The sequence below is a fragment of the Epinephelus fuscoguttatus genome, linkage group LG15 (assembly GCF_011397635.1).
Source record: "Epinephelus fuscoguttatus linkage group LG15, E.fuscoguttatus.final_Chr_v1".
NCBI lineage: Eukaryota > Metazoa > Chordata > Actinopteri > Perciformes > Serranidae > Epinephelus > Epinephelus fuscoguttatus.
Window position 1 is genome coordinate 28,398,379 of NC_064766.1, and position 18,618 is coordinate 28,416,996.

At 39.2% G+C, this 18,618-nt stretch overlaps 1 protein-coding gene across 1 annotated transcript in view; it reads right to left on the reverse strand.

Moving 5' to 3' along the window:
* Positions 1–11,288, reverse strand: part of zgc:136870 (uncharacterized protein LOC664693 homolog) — a 40,288-nt gene extending 29,000 nt beyond the window's left edge. Inside the window, exon 1 of the transcript XR_007451065.1 lies at positions 11,121–11,288. The gene's annotated coding sequence lies outside the window, so the exon portion shown is untranslated. The remainder of the gene's footprint in view (positions 1–11,120) is intronic.
* Between the last annotated feature and the right edge of the window lie 7,330 nt (positions 11,289–18,618).

The following is an 18,618-nucleotide window of genomic DNA, read 5'->3' on the forward strand; positions in this document are numbered from 1 at the left end:
AAGCTAGTTCTTTGTTTTCCTAACGGATGACTGATGGTTACATTCAGGTAAATTTAATACAAAGACGCAGGTGATGAAGGGAGAGAGAAATCAACAGTTGTTTCTTTGATGCTGCTTTTATTATTATTTTATTATTATTATTAATATTATTATTATTGTTGTTTGAGATGGTGGCAGTCTCACCTCCTGATTTCATCACGTAGGATGGGGAGAAAAGGACCATTCAGAAAAGAAGTGGAATGTAAGGACAGACAGTTGAGATGTCAACAGATATGAAATGTGAATAAAAGCCAAGTGAATTTGAAAAATGTTTGCAAAGTTTTCCTTGTGTTTCTTTCCCTTCACTCCTTCGTGGCCCGAGACTCATTTTGTGCCCAAAAACAACCCGACCGCTGATTTTTAGGAATGCTTTCTAAAATATAAAGTCGTCCAAAGTACATCTGACACTTCCCCTGAACAGTCGGAGCTGCAGTAAGATGCAAAAGAGCCCGATGGTTCGACTGGGGCTGACACATTTTCAGCTTCTTTAATTGTGTCTGAGGGAGCATTTAATCTACCGAGGGAGGCCTTGGCGAGGAAAATTGGACCGTAAAGTATTTGGCTGTAAGTTCGCCCAATTGTCAAGTGTGCAGTTTCCACTTCAGAAAGTAAACACCTAATGCACTGCTCATCAGCTCCTGCAGCTGTAAATACAGCTCACACTCTCGCACTCAGTTGGGGAGATAATGACGCGCTCAGGGTCTAAAAGGAAAACCTGCAGGGCACCGCCGACCGAAAAAGCAGACATTAGTCGACGTGGTTACAGGCGTCATATTTCCACAGCACACAATATGGGATCAGACTCATCAGGTCCAGCTCATCATATCCAAACACACAGGGGGGTGAATGTTTGAGAAATCAATCGCAGACAGACGGTGCAATGATGCTGCCCGAGTCACTGGCGATCCTGCTGGGGATAGAGCCAATACTCACAGTATAATAGGACCAGAGCCTCCGCACCAAACACACACTCGGTGTCTGAAAGCAGTGAGTTCAACAACAGTTCAATCCATTTTCCCAGCCACACACTGACATGAATATTATACTGTATGTGGTGCAGACATCAGGAGCTAAACTTTGATAAGGTCACACAGCAGAGCACCGTGTGATTTATAAAACAGGGGTTGAGTTCTGATGACACTTGCAAGTGAACCCTGGTGCGGTTCGCTTACAGTGGTAAATGCAAACGGACTATCCAGTGAACCAAAGAGAGGAAGTGACGTAGAGCACAGTGCATTTTGGGTAGAAAAAAAAACAAAGCCAACAGCACTAACCAGGAGAAGCCGCTTATTGATATATGGTCAGAGGACTATATATATATCGCAGTTGCTTGTGGCTACCCACAATGGATTTCTGTTTTTGTTCCTGGCCAGTCGATGAGCTGGGTTTTCTTCTTCGTCATGCTTTTTTTCTTCCTGGTCAGTGGTCATTTCGGGCAATACCGCCCTCGAGCAGCTATTGTAACTGCGAGACGTTGTCCAGGCGGTTTGGTCCGTTTTAAAAAGTGCAGTGTGAAAGTGAACCGAAACCAAATGAAGGTGGTCCCCCGGACCCCCGGACTATCCTGGTGTGAATGATCCCTAACACAGTACATGCAGTCAGACCAGATTCTGCCAGGTGAAAGTTTAGTTGTGTAACGTGAAAAAACAAAAACAAACAAAAAAACCCAAGATGGACAGGAAATTAGACTTAATGCATTCACTTGTGAGAAGACAAATAGTCTGCTCTTCTTCTGAATTAACAAGATTATTATCTCAGACCTCTGACAGAAGTTTTCATGGGAAAAAAATCTGCTCGTTTTTCTGAATTAATGAGATAATAAAAAATAAAGAATGGGTGAATGGGTTATGCTTCCATAGGAAACAGGATGGCCAGGGTTCTAAACAAAAACTGAGGGAGCTAGCCTGGCTACAGCTGTTTGATAAGTTTTACATTTTGTAATTTGCACCAAAACCTTCTCTATAATAATAGGTGACAATCCCAATAAACATGACCTTGTAACAACAAGTTCAAGAGGGGGGCGAGGCCGCCTGACACTTTAGGAAGGTGCAAGATTTTCCTCTGCATACACACTGGTTTACCAGCTCAAAGAAATTTAGATACCTATGTGTCCATTCATTTCCCGTAACTGCTTATCCTGTTATCGGTCACAGGGGAGACATTGGGCGAGAGGCGGGGTACACCCCGGACAGGTCACCAGACTATCACAGGGCTGACACATAAAGACAGACAACCATTCACACTCACATTCACACCTACGGACAATTTAGAGTCACCAATTAACTTGCATGTGTTTTGACTGTGGGAGGAAGCTGGAGTACCCAGACAAAACCCATTAGTATGGGGATATATTGAGAAAGATAGAGATTTGGGTAAAACAACCATTTTGACCAGCTCTACCCAGCCTGCCAAAGACAGCACTTGTCCATCTGTCAGAATCCTCCTCCACTCTTAAGTAAAGGGGCAAAATTGCTGTTGAAGATATCTGCCAGAGACCTTGTCATAAAAATGCCTGAGAACAAGAACAACAGTACTTTCTCTCAACCACGAATAAAACAGGCCACTGAGTATCTCACTAAGTGTTGATTACATTATGTATATAAAATGTTTATTGCCAAATGAGTATAAACATAAGCTGCTGTAACCCTGAGAGCCCTCACAAAGTAAAAAGGGAAAAAAAACATACAATCCAGAAACAACCAGCAATAAAATAGTGTACAACTACACTATACCAGCCCACCATTGAACATTGCTTAAGAAACTGGCCCACAGTTGAACCGTCTTATCAAACATTTTTCTGTCATTACTCCCTGTCACTGTCTTTGCACTCACAGCATCCAGAAATTATCCTCCCCCGTCTTCCGCTTTTAACATGCAGTAATAAAACAAGAATTTAAACAGTCAATATTTCCTGAACGAGAGGTCGATCCACTGACCTCTAACCGGGCTGAACATCAGAGGGTCTCACACCTTTCTTTAATCAAATAAACAGAGGTCACATCCAGTCTGATGTTCTGATCGCTCCATAAAAAGGTACATTCGCACACATTTTATCAGAATGGTAAACAGGCTATAGGCATTATAATGTATTGTTTCCTTATCAATTACTAATTACAGAACAGAAGAGGTTTAGGAAGATATTGGAGACTAAAGGGGGAGATAAGACTATCTAATCTGAAGTAAATTGCTATACTTAGAATAAGCCTAATTTATGTCCTCTTTTATTTAGTTTATGTGCATATATATCTCCTTTCTCTTTTTAACAGTCGATCCCTGTTTCGAGGAGTCAAACTTCTTCCCATTCTGCAGCATACCTACGCAATGAGCAACACATGTCTGGTTCTTTGGAAATGTTCTCCCATCACCAGGAGATATCGTCTAAACTTCCACACCCACGGTTGTGCTGCTTTTGATACTATAAATAAATAAATGAGCCAGTGTATATAAAAAGGCAGAATGTGATCTATGAGGAGAGGAACTCAATCAATCAATTTTATTTGTAAAGCCCAATATCACACATCACAATTTGCCTCACAGGGCTTTACAGCATACGACATCCCTCTGTCCTTTGAACCCTCACAGCAGATAAGGAAAAACTTTCCCAAAAAAACCCTTTAACAGGGAAAAAAACGAACTATACACTGATCAGCCAAAACATTAAAATCACTGACAGTTGAAGTGAATAACTTTGATTATCTTGTTCCAATGCATTGTTCTGCTGGGAAACCTTTGGTTCTGGCATTCATGTGGATACCACCTGACATGTTCCACCCACTCAAACACCATTGCAGACCAAGTACCCCCCTCATGGCAACAGTACTCCCCAATGGCTGTGGCCCACCAGCAGGATAATGCACAATGCCACACTGCAAACATCACTCAGGAATGGCCCAAGAAATGTGACAAAGACCTTAAAGCTATAGTGCGTAACTTCTGTCGCCCCCCAGCGGATAATGCGTTATTACAACAAATAAGCCAGCACTTCCATGTACAGAGTAACACTCGCTTCATACCGTGTACACAATGCCTACACAACGTGGCGAACACCAGGCTGCTAACATTACATTACGTTCATAGCACCATTTCCAAGAAAATAATAAAAGTACTAGGTCCAGTACATGTAACAGCAATACATACTATTCATAATATAATTATAAACTAAGTCACTTACTTATCCAACAGCAGCAAGGCAACATCCGTGTCTGCCCTCAGCCCAATTTCTTCCTTCAGGGCTCACCACCGAGGAAAAGCGATGCCAATACAAATCCTTGTTTGCCTTCTCCGTCGGTCACTTTCCTTTTTTGCTAACAGACCTTCAGCCGAACATCCAGGCTTTTTCTTTGTGGTAAGATCCACTTCTGAACCGTGTCTCGGCCGCTTCTTTGGGTTCTCTGCCATGTTGCTTTCTCTTTCTACCTGCGCTCTACCTCTTCACTCTTCCTCCCCCTCCCTTCTTGTTGTGAGGAAGCATTTTCTGTGCGCCAGCGTGGGAATGTCGCCGGTCGACACGCAAACTAAAAATGATATATATTGAAAAATACCGCGAGATGTTAGAGGAGACAATCGGCTTAATCAGCATTGTGTCATCTCCTCTAGTAGTGGCTTGGGTGAAACGGACATTTACAGACATGTAGAAGTTACGCACTATAGCTTTAAAGTGCAATTTATTACCTTTTTTCAACTGTAAATTATATCCACAAAGAAAAACTTTGTCACATCTGTTTAATCTAAGATTAAGTTTTCATTCTGTTTCTCACCTCAGCCATTTTTCTGCAGCAGCAAAATGGATCTAGTGGACTGAAAAAGCAGTTGATTATATTATTTTAGTAGGCTACCTAAAGTTTAATTTGTATTTGTAATATAAATGATTTATACAATAAAAAATAGATACTTGGCACTGTGTGACAATACAATATTACCCCACATAAATACTGTGACACTATGCTGTATCGATTTTTCCCCTCACCCCTAGAAACTAACCAAATCTATAAAATAGTTTCAATTGAATAACACATTTAAACGTATAATAATCTTGTAGGAAAACACTAACACACGGTGTGCACACAGGCAGAAATACACCATATTTCAGAAATACACCATATAGTCAAACAGACTCTGCTGCTGCATTCATTTCCAACATTTAACCCTGATGCTCACTAAAGCAGGAACAAAGCTGCACTGAGCTTCTATTCTGGGCCTTTAACAGGAAACTGAGGTGTGAAAAGGGTCCACATCACAACATGCGTTTCTCCTGGGGTGAGCTGCTTGATGAAAAACAAGGACGTTTTCCAAGTATTACTGATTAACAGATGATGCAGAGGAATATCAGAATAAACAGCAGTGATGCTCTTCATTATTTTGCCTCTCTGCCGGTTTTGACCCAAAAAAAAAAAAAAAGACTTGCTGAGCTAATGTGCTGAGAGAAACAAACATTACGAGATGACTGAGCCAAAGCACTTGTCGGATAAAATTGTTATGACTGCGACCATCTGGGACTGCATGGGCTGTTTTGGCTCAAGCTCTGCCGCCACATCTGTGGTACGTTCAGGCTACCAATACAAACCCTGAATAAATAAAAAACAGGGAAATGTCACACGTTGTTGCAGAAAGTAATGATAGATAATGAAAGCCCATAATGCTTATTCAGAGAATTAGTCATTTGGAGCCCACACACACGCTCGGTGAAGTACACGACAGCTACAATGTCTCAACTACTACAATTAATCAATATGCTGACAAAACACAGCTCCCACACACGCAGCAGCAGTGAGGAGGTGTGTGGCTCATTTCTACAGAAAAGGGATAAGTTGAACAAGAGGGAAATAAACGGATGACAAGGAAACAAGGTCCCTCATGAGCCCTGATAGCAGGGTTCATCACGGGTAATGGTCGACTGCGTCACGCTAGTGTGTGCATGTTTTTAAGTATAATGTTCTCAACAAAGAGTCAGAAAATACTCTATGTCCTCTTCTGACAAACCAAAACACACATACTGGTAATACACACAGATTTTTTCTTTAAAATCAGTCTGTTGCTGTCCCTAATTTTATGGTACTGCAATACTAAATCCCTGGAGTAACCCTTTAACTGTGTGTTGATCAACCACAAATCAGTAACCCTTTAGTGTTGAGTCTTGATGGTGAGCGATGCAGATTACTGTTGAGTCATAAAGGAATATGATGTGTTAGAAAAGTCATGTATATTTTTTATTCATTTACTCTCAGAGGCAGTGCACGTTGATCAGCATCAGTGTAAATGTGCCAGTGTTGGCCTAAAGATTAATTTTCTGCTGTTGTTTAACTGATCTTAAACTGGCTATTATAACAACATTAAATCACACAACATAAAATAAGAACCGCAGAAATCAAAACGTGAAGACCTTAAAAAGCAGGATAACAAGCTCAGAGAAGTGAAGCAGCATCCTGCAAATCAGGACTTGTAAAACGGCGTGAGTAAGACAAAACAATGTCACGCAGACAATCAGCACGAGCAGTAAAACATGACTTTACAGAAGGCAGTGGAACCAAAAGGGATGCAATCTGACAAAAAGCCAAGCACACGAGAACAGACAAGCGTGTAGAGGTGAGGTATGAGGTCTGATTGTGTTCAAGCCAAGTTTTAAAGGGTATGTGCCAAAAGATGGTTTCCTCCTTGGGATAGCTTTGTCTCGTCTGACTCTAGATCTTTTTAATCTATCTCCAACAATTTTCAGACAGATGATTTTGCAGTAAAACAATTACACTAGCAGGCTGTTTGCAAGACAGTGGTGCTGCTTCTATTTCAATTAGAGTGCAGGTACATTCACCATCTAGACGCCTGAGTTTGCAAATAGAAGAACAGAGACTCCCCTGAACAACAGCTGTGACTTGAAGGGATACAGGTACAAAAACCAGCTCAGCTTATAAGGTTAAAGACACTCAACAAGGCTGCCAGTGGTGGAGTAAGTATCCAGATTCTGTGCTGAAGTAAAAGTAGAAATACCCCACGACCACTACTATTACAGATAACTGTAACAGCACAACGTAATTGTTGTTATATGAACAGTAATGTTTATTAAAATGAACTCTCCCTGAGAAATAAACTGCATGAATGAAATAAATTTTATACAAAAAAAAAAAAAAAAAAAAATCAGCCCTGACACAACATGAAATATTCAGATGTTGCTGTTTGTCCATTTAGTTGATTCAAACCGGCATTCAGCATTTAGCTACACTGACAGGACAGTCTACATGATGTTTCTGGACTAATATAATAGGCCTGAATGTAATTTACTTACGCTGCTTGTCACATTCACACATTCATACACTGATGGCCGAGGCTACCATACAAGGTGCAGCCTGCTACTATTCACACACACACTCACACACTGACTGAGAGCATCATCAGGAGCAATGTGGAGTCCAGTATCTTACATAAGAATACTGCGACATGCAGACTGGAGGAGCCGGGGACCGAACCGTAAATCTTACCATTAGTAAATGACCCGCTCTACCTCCTCAGCCTGAGGTGGTATTATATGATGCTCAGATTGAGCTACTGGTGCATTAATGTGCGTGTCACAATTTGCTGATGTAATTGTTAATTTGTACTTCATATATCGGTAGGGCTGAGCTATAAAATCAAGAGAAAATCAAATAACATGTTTTTTTTGACCAAATATCTCAATATTGTGATGATATTAAAGGGTTTAATGATGGGTGCTTTCACAAAATAAGATTTACTGAATAGTTTTTTTGTATAGTTTATGTAGATTAAGCATTTAATTTTGTGACAGATTAATACTATTTTACAATGAAAAAATAGAAACAGAAAACCATGATAGACATAGGTTTGCCTTTTTGAGAGTATATAAAGAAAACTCAACATTTTTGATTTGACGTGAGTTCCTCTTTGAATGGCGGTGTATTTCCAGGTGGCAATGGGGCCCCTCCACCCCACGGGCCCCCACCGCACTGCCTATATTTACGCCCCTGTCATGGGCCCATTCTGAATGGACTGCAAGTGACTCGTTAACATGTCAAGTTTGTAAAAAACACACTTTATTTATAAGTACAGTAAATTTCCAGAACAGAGCTTTTACTGTGAAGTGCCGTTTTCAGCTGTAGAGTGAGTGACTAACTGACAGCTACTTCACAGAGACAGCAAACTAGCTCAACGACATGGGCAAACACAAGAATGACGCTAAATGTATTAAACTGTGGGACCACAAGATAATGACTGAGGAGAAATCTGGACCCTGTGGCTGGACCAGTAGGGAACCAGTGGTCTAGTTGGTTTATAAAATTACACCACTTTACTGTAATGCAGCCTTAAAACCAGGAAAAGATAACACATATGATATTATAATATCCAAATTCTAAGAGGATTTCTAGACTCATATCACAATATCAATATACTGTCAATACATTGCTGAGCTTAATCTACAGTGCACTGCATCATATTCTGTAGGATCATGTTGTCCTGTGCAGTCAGACAGATGTGGAGTAGAAAGTACAATCATTTGCCTTTGAGTATAAAGCTACATGTGGATATATTCAAGTAGCAGAGATGGGAGTAAGTCACACATGTGCAAGTCATAAACAAGTCTCAAATCACTGTAGTGAAAAGTCATTAGTCAGATCAAGCGAGTCACAAGTCAAGTCATACTCACAAACTCATACAGATAATATGAACTGTCACTGAGCACATTTACTGTCAGTACAAATCTGAGTCTTTTTTTCTTGTGCCACTTTCTACCTCTACTCCACTACACTTATCTGACAGCGTTAGTTACTAGTTACTTTACAAATTAAGATTTTTGCACACAAAACATATGAAAATGTACGAGTACAGCTGGAACTACGAGTCAGTTATTGAACCCAAATATCTCAATATTGTGATGATATTAAAGGGTTTAATGATGGGTGCTTTCACAAAATAAGATTTACTGAATAGTTTTTTTGTATAGTTTATGTAGATTAAGCATTTAATTTTGTGACAGATTAATACTATTTTACAATGAAAAAATAGAAACAGAAAACCATGATAGACATAGGTTTGCCTTTTTGAGAGTATATAAAGAAAACTCAACATTTTTGATTTGACGTGAGTTCCTCTTTGAATGACGGTGTATTTCCAGGTGGCAATGGGGCCCCTCCACCCCACGGGCCCCCACCGCACTGCCTATATTTACGCCCCTGTCATGGGCCCATTCTGAATGGACTGCAAGTGACTCGTTAACATGTCAAGTTTGTAAAAAACACACTTTATTTATAAGTACAGTAAATTTCCAGAACAGAGCTTTTACTGTGAAGTGCCGTTTTCAGCTGTAGAGTGAGTGACTAACTGACAGCTACTTCACAGAGACAGCAAACTAGCTCAGCGACATGGGCAAACACAAGAATGACGCTAAATGTATTAAACTGTGGGACCACAAGATAATGACTGAGGAGAAATCTGGACCCTGTGGCTGGACCAGTAGAACCAGTGGTCTAGTTGGTTTATAAAATTACACCACTTTACTGTAATGCAGCCTTAAAACCAGGAAAAGATAACACATATGATATTATAATATCCAAATTCTAAGAGGATTTCTAGACTCATATCACAATATCAATATACTGTCAATACATTGCTGAGCTTAATCTACAGTGCACTGCATCATATTCTGTAGGATCATGTTGTCCTGTGCAGTCAGACAGATGTGGAGTAGAAAGTACAATCATTTGCCTTTGAGTATAAAGCTACATGTGGATATATTCAAGTAGCAGAGATGGGAGTAAGTCACACATGTGCAAGTCATAAACAAGTCTCAAATCACTGTAGTGAAAAGTCATTAGTCAGATCAAGCGAGTCACAAGTCAAGTCATACTCACAAACTCATACAGATAATATGAACTGTCACTGAGCACATTTACTGTCAGTACAAATCTGAGTCTTTTTTTCTTGTGCCACTTTCTACCTCTACTCCACTACACTTATTTGACAGCGTTAGTTACTAGTTACTTTACAAATTAAGATTTTTGCACACAAAACATATGAAAATGTACGAGTACAGCTGGAACTACGAGTCAGTTATTGAACCGGTAGAAAATAAATAAATTTGCCATTATTTTGAGGATCATCCGAGTTGTTTAAATGCAAAAACATTTTCATGACCCCAGCTTTTTTTTGTTGCTTTTGCTTTTTATTTGTCAAAATTTTATGTTGAGGTTTAAACTGTTGGTTGGACAAAACAAACATTATGAAGGTGTCACTTTGGGCTCTAGGTAAGGGTGACGCTGTCTCTCACTATTTCCAGAATGTTTACACAACAAACAATCGATCGGTTAATGGAATTAATCGGCTGATGAACCCATAATGAAAATAATCATTAGTTAATAGTTTAAAATGAGCTCCACTTAAACCAACTACAGCAGTAATTTCCTAATAATAATTAATTCATGAGTCAGAATCATCTAATGAGATCAGATATAGCCGAAGACTACAACAGTGACATTTTTACAGTACTTTCACTTGTAATAATTTAAGTACATTTTCCTGTGTATACTTAAATACTTTTACTTAAGTAAGATTTTGAATGCAGGACTTTTTACATCAGTTACTTTTACTAGAGTAAAGGATTTAAATACTTCCTCTTCTGCTCTGAGCCCCCTGCTCAGGGTGGAAGACTCCTCTCACATAACACACAGTACAGTGACTTAGTTATATTCCTCCACTGTAGACCACTTTATAAATCAACATGAAAGCATCATAACGCACATGCTGATTAACAACCACAAGAAAATGACTTCAACCACAACCGAAACTCAGACTTGTAAACCTTTTCAAAGGCAGACACTTGACTTGTCACATTAGGCAAAACACAGGTGACACTGATTTAGTTAATGACAGCTCAAACCAGCTCAGGTTAAACTTTTACACCTGTGAAAAGCCAAAATGTCTGCTGTGACAAAGGTCCACTAACAAATGCAGCCAGTGAGTAGAAACACACACTGCAGAGCTACAGTACACAGAAACAACAGCAGCCTTAATGTTAGCAAACAAATACCAACAAAACATCAAGTCACAATATGTCAGGAAAACCAGCGGGCTCAGCCTACCTTTGAGAAGTGAAGAGGTGAAACTGTATCTCGGCGGAGACTAAATCCAATTAAAACTCAGGGAAACTCGTCTACCTCCATTCAGCTCGACTTTATGGCACTTGAACATGTTTTATTTTCTCTACAAATAATTTCTGAAGCGACATGAATGAACTGTTCGCAGGTTTGCTTGTTTCTGGAGATGCTACATGACCAGCTGCAGGTGTTTCCGGTGATGTTTTCAGGTGAACAGTGCAGCAGGTGGCTGCTTCAAACATCCCGCCCCTTCTCACAGGGTGCGTTTGATTTATGTCTCAGTGAGTCCCTCCAGTTCCTCTCATGGTTAATTTCCTAAACCTGATTTACAGCTTTTTCTTTGGGCTTAAAATGTGTTTGTATCTAAAGAAGAAGGCATGCAAATGAGATGTAAGACTGACACATAAAATATTAAAGTTGATAAGACAAGTGAGGCAAATTTATTTTTAACACATTAACACATTTCATGCCCTAACCCAACCCAAAGTGCATCACAGATTACAAAAACACAAGGAACAAATGATAAAGATAGTAAAAGCAAGCAATCAAAAGCACATAGAATAAAAATATCTCATATTATCTTTATATCTAATATTTATTTTGATTTTTTTTGTCTAGTCATTGTAGTAACTTTTATTGTATATTACAGAATTGTTTGGTTTTATTATCTATGGATAAATTGCTGCTTGTTTTTTATTAAGTGTATCTTGTAAGGTGTCCTTGAGTGCTCTGAAAGGCGCCCATAAATAAAATGCATCATTTTTATTATCATTAAAAACCATAAATTCAAACAGGCAAAAGCACAAAGAGTAAAACTGAAACACATGGAATAAAAAAAACAATAAAACAAGCAAGTAAAAGAGATTAAAAATGAATTAATTCAAAGTAAGTCTTCAGCTAGGATATAAATGTGCTCAGCATTGTTTCAAGTCTCAGCTCTTCTGACAATTTGTTCCACATTTGAAGCATCAAAGCTAAAAGCAGCTTCATCATGTTTAGTTTTGACTCTGGGAACAACCAGTAACCCAGAACCAGTCATACTGGGAGGTCTGGGAGGTTTGTACTGGGTCAAGAGATCTGACCACAGACTGTATAAATAGGATGTGACAAGATACTTGGATCTAAACTGTTAAGCTTTTAAAGTGCTCACTAAGAAAAAGATAATGGAAACTTTTGTCTTTGCATATTTTATGTCCTCGGGGCAATAACAAAAATGTTTGTTTTTTAAACAGACTCCACATATATATGTAAATATTTTTTAAATATAGGCCTCTACCAAATGATTGAGATGTGTACCATGTACTGTTTTAATACTTCTAATATATTAGTATATCAACATATATCAGTTTGTTACCATAGAATTAGAAGTATTAGCAGTACTAGTTTTATTTACACACATTTATTCTGGATATTTACCATTACGGGAGTTTGAAAACTTCTCAGTGATGGTGAAAAATTATACTTATATAATATTATTCATCAAATATATAATGAAATAACATTAAATATATTAACAACAGTGACTATTTTATTTTATGGAAATGTTAATTTCTTAGCGTAGCATCTCTACCTTCACTATAAAAGGACAATTCAGGTGTTAGGTATCTAAGAAGACATGCCCTACCCCCTAAAACAAACATCACTTTGCATTTTTCAAGGCTTATTGCAAACTAAAAATCTGAACAAACTCAATAGCAGTTAATGGTTTTCTTGCCAGTCTGTGGCGCTGCATGTGTAGTTTTCTGCAGCACAGGTCCATTAGAGTGTTATTGAACATGTGGTGCTCATCAGTTAAAAAGGCACATTAAGCTGCTAATTAGGCGATTGTATTTCTTCTTCCTTGGGGACCTGCTGGCTGGGCGCAGAAATGAAAAGTCAGCACTGTTGTGAGCGGGAAGCTGAATCAGAGCTGCAACTCTTCATCTGCACGAGCTGCACGTCCAATAGATGAACTCAATTAAAAGCTTAGTGGGACTGATTGAAAATCTATATATACTCAGGTTTATACAACACGAGGGTTTCTGACTTAACATTTTTTTCTGAGAACAGACAGTTTAAATAATTAAATATTGTTTCCTGTAACATGTGAAACAAATACAGTTATGTGAAAATGAGAAGTATTAAGCAGTTTGTTTTTTTCTGGAGGATAATGACAAACCATGAATTATTTAAAGGTGAAGAAGTGCCATTTATTTTCACTGCAGGATGTTATCCATAAACTAAACCTGCAGATTTGATGGACAAAGCAGCAGTGGTAAAAAGTAATGCAGTACATTTACAAAAGTACTGTACTTAAGTACACTTTTAAGGTACTTGTACTTTACTAGAGTATTTCCATTTTATGCAACGTTATACTTCTACTCCACTACATTTCAGTGGCAAGTATTGCACTGTTTTCAACATTACATTTATTTAACAGCTTATGTTACTTTGCAAATATCAAGTTATAATGTTTAGTTATAAATTAAACTACCCAACTGTATATCAATAATCAAAATTAGCACCACATTAACATGCTGCAGCATCAAAGTGATGAACACATTACATGCATCAGTGATTATAATCCATGATTTAGCACTGGGCTGATGTGAATAATAAATACTTTTACTTTTTGTACTTAAAGTATATTGTGATGCTGATGCTTTTGTACTCAAAGTAAGATTTTGAACGCAGGACTTTACTTGTATTATTAGTACACACAGTAGCGTTGCTTCTTTAATGTAAAGGAATACTTCACCCACAATATGACCACTTCTATATCAGTTAGTAATGTTGTGTTACCTTGAATTCATGAAGAAAACTATACCCTAACACCTCTCTTACACAACTGGTGCAGAATAATCCGAATCTCATAAATTTATTCAGTCATATACTCAGTACCTCCCAAACTCATGTGTTTTTGCTATAAAACCTTAGTACTGGAGTCTGGCTTTGAAGAAAGCGTCGATAACTTTCACTCTCAGTTTTAAGAAAGAAGGTTTTAGTGAAAATGCATGTTTGGAAAGTCCTGAGCACACGACTAGATAAATGAGACTTGGATTATACTGCAGCAGATGTGAGAGCTTGTAAACAGATGATTTAATATGGATTTGCTGTTGTTAAACCTGTTCCCAAATCAATCATTAAATCAATTTGTTAGTGTTTTCTCTGGAAGTATGCAAGAAAAAATTCAAGGTAACATGGCACAACTGATTAATTTACAAACTGTGGGTGAAGTATATCTTTGAGTAAAAGATCTGAGTACTTTCTCCCCAACTGAAAAGTAGATGCTTTCATTCACCATCAATTTCATATTTAAGATTTTCTTGCAGGTTTTTGTCCGAAGGTATTAAAATGTAACTATTAATGTTTCCTTCCACCAGCAGAGATCAGTAAAACTCCACCACTGAGTTGGACCCTGTTGAACGTTGGATATACTGAGTATATTTCTGCCAAACACACACACACACACACACACACACACACACACACACACACACACACACACACACACACACACACTTGGTGTTAGTATCATCTCCTCTGATTAAGGAAGCAACATATACATATTGTTACCACCTGGCTCAAGGCTGGCCACAAAAAGGGAGGCCACACGCAGATATGTCAATCAAAAAATGTCACAATATTAAAATAAATAGCAGGGATTTTTATTCTTTATTTAAGTTGGCTATATGTGTGGGGGTTTTTTTTTGCCTCTGAGGATCAATCGTCACTGATGATCACACCTTCTAAAATGAGGTGTGTTATCCTCTCTTGTCATTTGTTCCTGTTAGAGCTCTCATTCTTCTCCAAACAACCGTTGCAGTATATTCATATTGTTGCCTTTGTTTGTGTCGGACCTCACAGCAGCCACATCACTATAGTAAATGATCCAGACACCCACAGTGGATTATAAACTGGTTTCTTCATGGCCCCGTTCACCACATTATTGCAAACTGTTACATCATTAAATGTGTGCCAGTGTGCGTCTTCACTACCACAGCCACTGTTTTCTAAGCCAACACTGCAGGAGTCTTTATTAAGGTCCTCACTGAGGCCTCCTCTCTGTCATCTTCATCATCTGTTTGTTTGGTTTGACCTGGGACTAAAGTTAGTACAGACATTAAAATCTCCAAACTTCTGGCTTGAAAAAAAAAGGTTAATTGGACACATAAATATTTCTTTTCTTTAACATTTTTCACTGTTTCTATTTAATCATTTTTTCCATTGTTATAGAGTTCTTGTTCAGTTTGTTTTGTATGAAATAAGTTGCTCTTACATGGGATTCTTTTCTAACATACACTCATCAACCACTTTATTAGGTACACCTTGCTAGTACCAGGTTTGAACCCTTTTGTCTTCAGAACTGCCTTTAACTTGGTGTCATAGATTCAACAAGGTGCTGGAAACATTCCTCAGAGATGTTGGCCAATATTGACATGATAGCATCACACAGTTGCTGCAGATCTGTCGGCTGCACATCCATGATGAGAATCTCCTGTTCCACCACATCCCAAAGGTGCTCTATTGGACTGAGATCTGGTGACTGTGGAGGCCATTGGAGTACAGTGAACTCATTGTCATGTTCAAGAAACCAGTTTGAGATGATGTGAGCTTTGTGACATGGTGCGTTATCCTGCTGGAAGTAGCCATCAGAAGATGGGTACACTGTGGTCATAAAGGGATGGACACGGTCAGCAACAATACTCAGGTAGGCTGTGGTGTTTAAACCGTGCTCAGTTGGTACTAAGGGGCCCAAAGTGTGCCAAGAAAATCTCCCCCACACCATTACACCACCACCAGCAGCCTGAATCGCTGATACAAGGCAGGATGGATCCATGCTTTCATGATGTTTACACCAAGTTGTGACCCTACCATCTGAATGTGGCAGCAGAAATCCAGACTCATCAGACCAGGCAACGTTTTTCCAATCTTCTATTGTCCAGTTTTGGTGAGCCTGTGTGAACTGTAGCCTCAGTTTCCTGTTGTTAGCTGACAGGAGTGGCACCTGGTGTGGTCTTCTGCTGCTGTAGCCCATCTGCTTCAAGGTTGGACGTGTTGTTGGTTCAGAGATGGTCTTCTGCAGACCTTGGTTGTAACCAGTGGTTATTTGAGTTACTGTTGCCTTTCTATCATCTTGAACCAGTCTGGCCATTCTCCTCTGACCTCTGGTGCCAACAACCATGCCGCGTTCAAAGTCACTTAAATTACCTTTTCTTCCCCATTCTGATGCTCAGTCTGAACTTCAGCAGGTCGTCTTGACCATGTCTACATGCCTAAATGCACTGAGTTGCTGCCACGTGATTGGCTGATTAGCTATTTGCATTAACAAGCAGTTTGTACAATCAGGCTTCCACCTCACCATCTGTGTCGCCAATTTCCCTTCTCCAAAATATCTGTAAGAATGGGTCAAAGTTTCTCCCATCAGGTCCGTTTCTATAGATCACAACTTTTGTGTGGGAAGTGGCATATGCCTCTCTCAGGCCTCGTTTTGTGTGTATGCAATGTTTATAAATGAGACTCCCGGTCTGGCAAAGAAATAACGCCACAAAATGTTTTTACACTTTGGTTATTGTATGGATTATTTTCTTACTGTGTACTAAAGATGACGACCAAAGTGTGTTTTGTTTTTCTTTTCAGATGTCAGAGTTTGATGCCAAGGATCTTTCGAGGCCTGAATAGTGAAACTGCAGAATTTGCAGATTGTTTTTGCAGCTCTAATAAAGGTTATAGATCGAGGCCAAATGCTATTACGCAGCCTTGGTTGTTGTTCGATTGTTCAACACCTCCGACATAGTTAATGTTTGATGATGCATTACTCACATATTGTAGAAGAGAACTCATTATTGTACTTATCAGGCCTTTGTGGGATCAGAAATACAAACCACTATGCAAATATTCAGTAATGCCCTGTACATAACACCCCCCTCTGTCTATGTAAGCTCATCATGTAAACAAAAGAAACTCTCAGTCAGCTTTCTGCAACATGTGATGTGAATTCGGGCAGCTGTCCAACATCTACAGTGACAGCTCATTAATTATGTAAGTCTCTCAGTTTGCCAGCACACACACGCACGTCAGAGGCCTGGTGCAGAAACAAGACGGAGCGTGTGTAGAGTCTAAAACAAGTCTTTATTGGTCAATATACAGAAAGCAGTGGGATGACCACTAAAGAGAGAGAAATCCCAACCATTTTGTTTACAAAAAGAAAAAGAAACGGATATATAAAATAACTGTCTTGAACATTTTTACAGGGTTTGTTTTTATATGTAAAAGAATCTTTTTCTCTTTAATCCTTCAGAAGCACAATATGACAAAGGGGGGGACGAGGGAAACAAGGCAGTTGTTTCACAATGATGACATCACAATCACAGGTGCTTAAAGGCCGACAGAGGGAGGGACGGGTGAACAGGAGACGTATCAGTTAGAGAGCTCAGAGGGAGTAATAGTCACTGATACTGTCTGGACATGATGAGAAGGTAAAGGATGAGATCTCTGAGTAGAAATGGGAATGTCAGAGGAGTCACTTTAAGATCGTTTGAACGCAAACTCATGGGATTCAGTTTTGTCTGAGCAAGTTTACTTCATCTGCTTTAACGATGGTACAAAATGGAATTAATATCAATGAAGTTACCACTCCTGCTGAGAGTTTACTCATCATAAGGATCACTACTACGTTGATGAACATGTCATCTGTCTTATGAAAATAAGCTTGATGATGTAATCGGGGTTATCTTTGCTTGGACATGAGACAAACTCCTAACAGAATTCCTGCGTTACTAATGGGAGTGTGGCTTTCAAAAAGACCTGGAGTCGGTTTCACAAAGATATTTTAGTGAGGTGATTGATAGTGTTAGACCTGTCTTCAAAAATAACAGTTTATCTACATACACACCGATCAGCCAAAACAGTAAAACCACTAACAGGTGAAGTGAGACACATTAACAAGGAGACAAGGAGGCCCCACCATGGAGTAGGGGTACCTCTGGGGTACCTCTTGGGTACTGGTAATTTTATTTATTTAGCCCACTGTCACAAATCACAATTTGCCTCAGAGGGCTTTACAGCAAACAACAACCCTCTGTCCTTGGACCCTCACAGCTGACGAGGAAGAGCAACTGAGGAGGGATCCCTCTTCCAGGACGGACAGATGTGCAATAGATGTCATGTGTACAGAACAGATCAACATAATACATTTACAATAATCCGTATGACAAAATGATACATAAAGAGATACAGAGACAGTATATATAATGTGTATAATAATAGTAGATGTATGACTAATAATAACAGCTTTAGTAAGAGGTATCAGGCAGGACCACGGCAGCAGTGCAACCACGACCCACAGTCCAAGCCGTGAATTGAGGAAACCCGGGAGACAGTGGAGCACAAAGGCTTGAATGCCTGATCAGATTGGGATCTGGTGAAATTGGAGGCCAGGTGGAGCTCTTTGTCACATTCCTCGGGCCATTCCTGAAGAGTTTTTGCAGTGTGGCACGGTGCA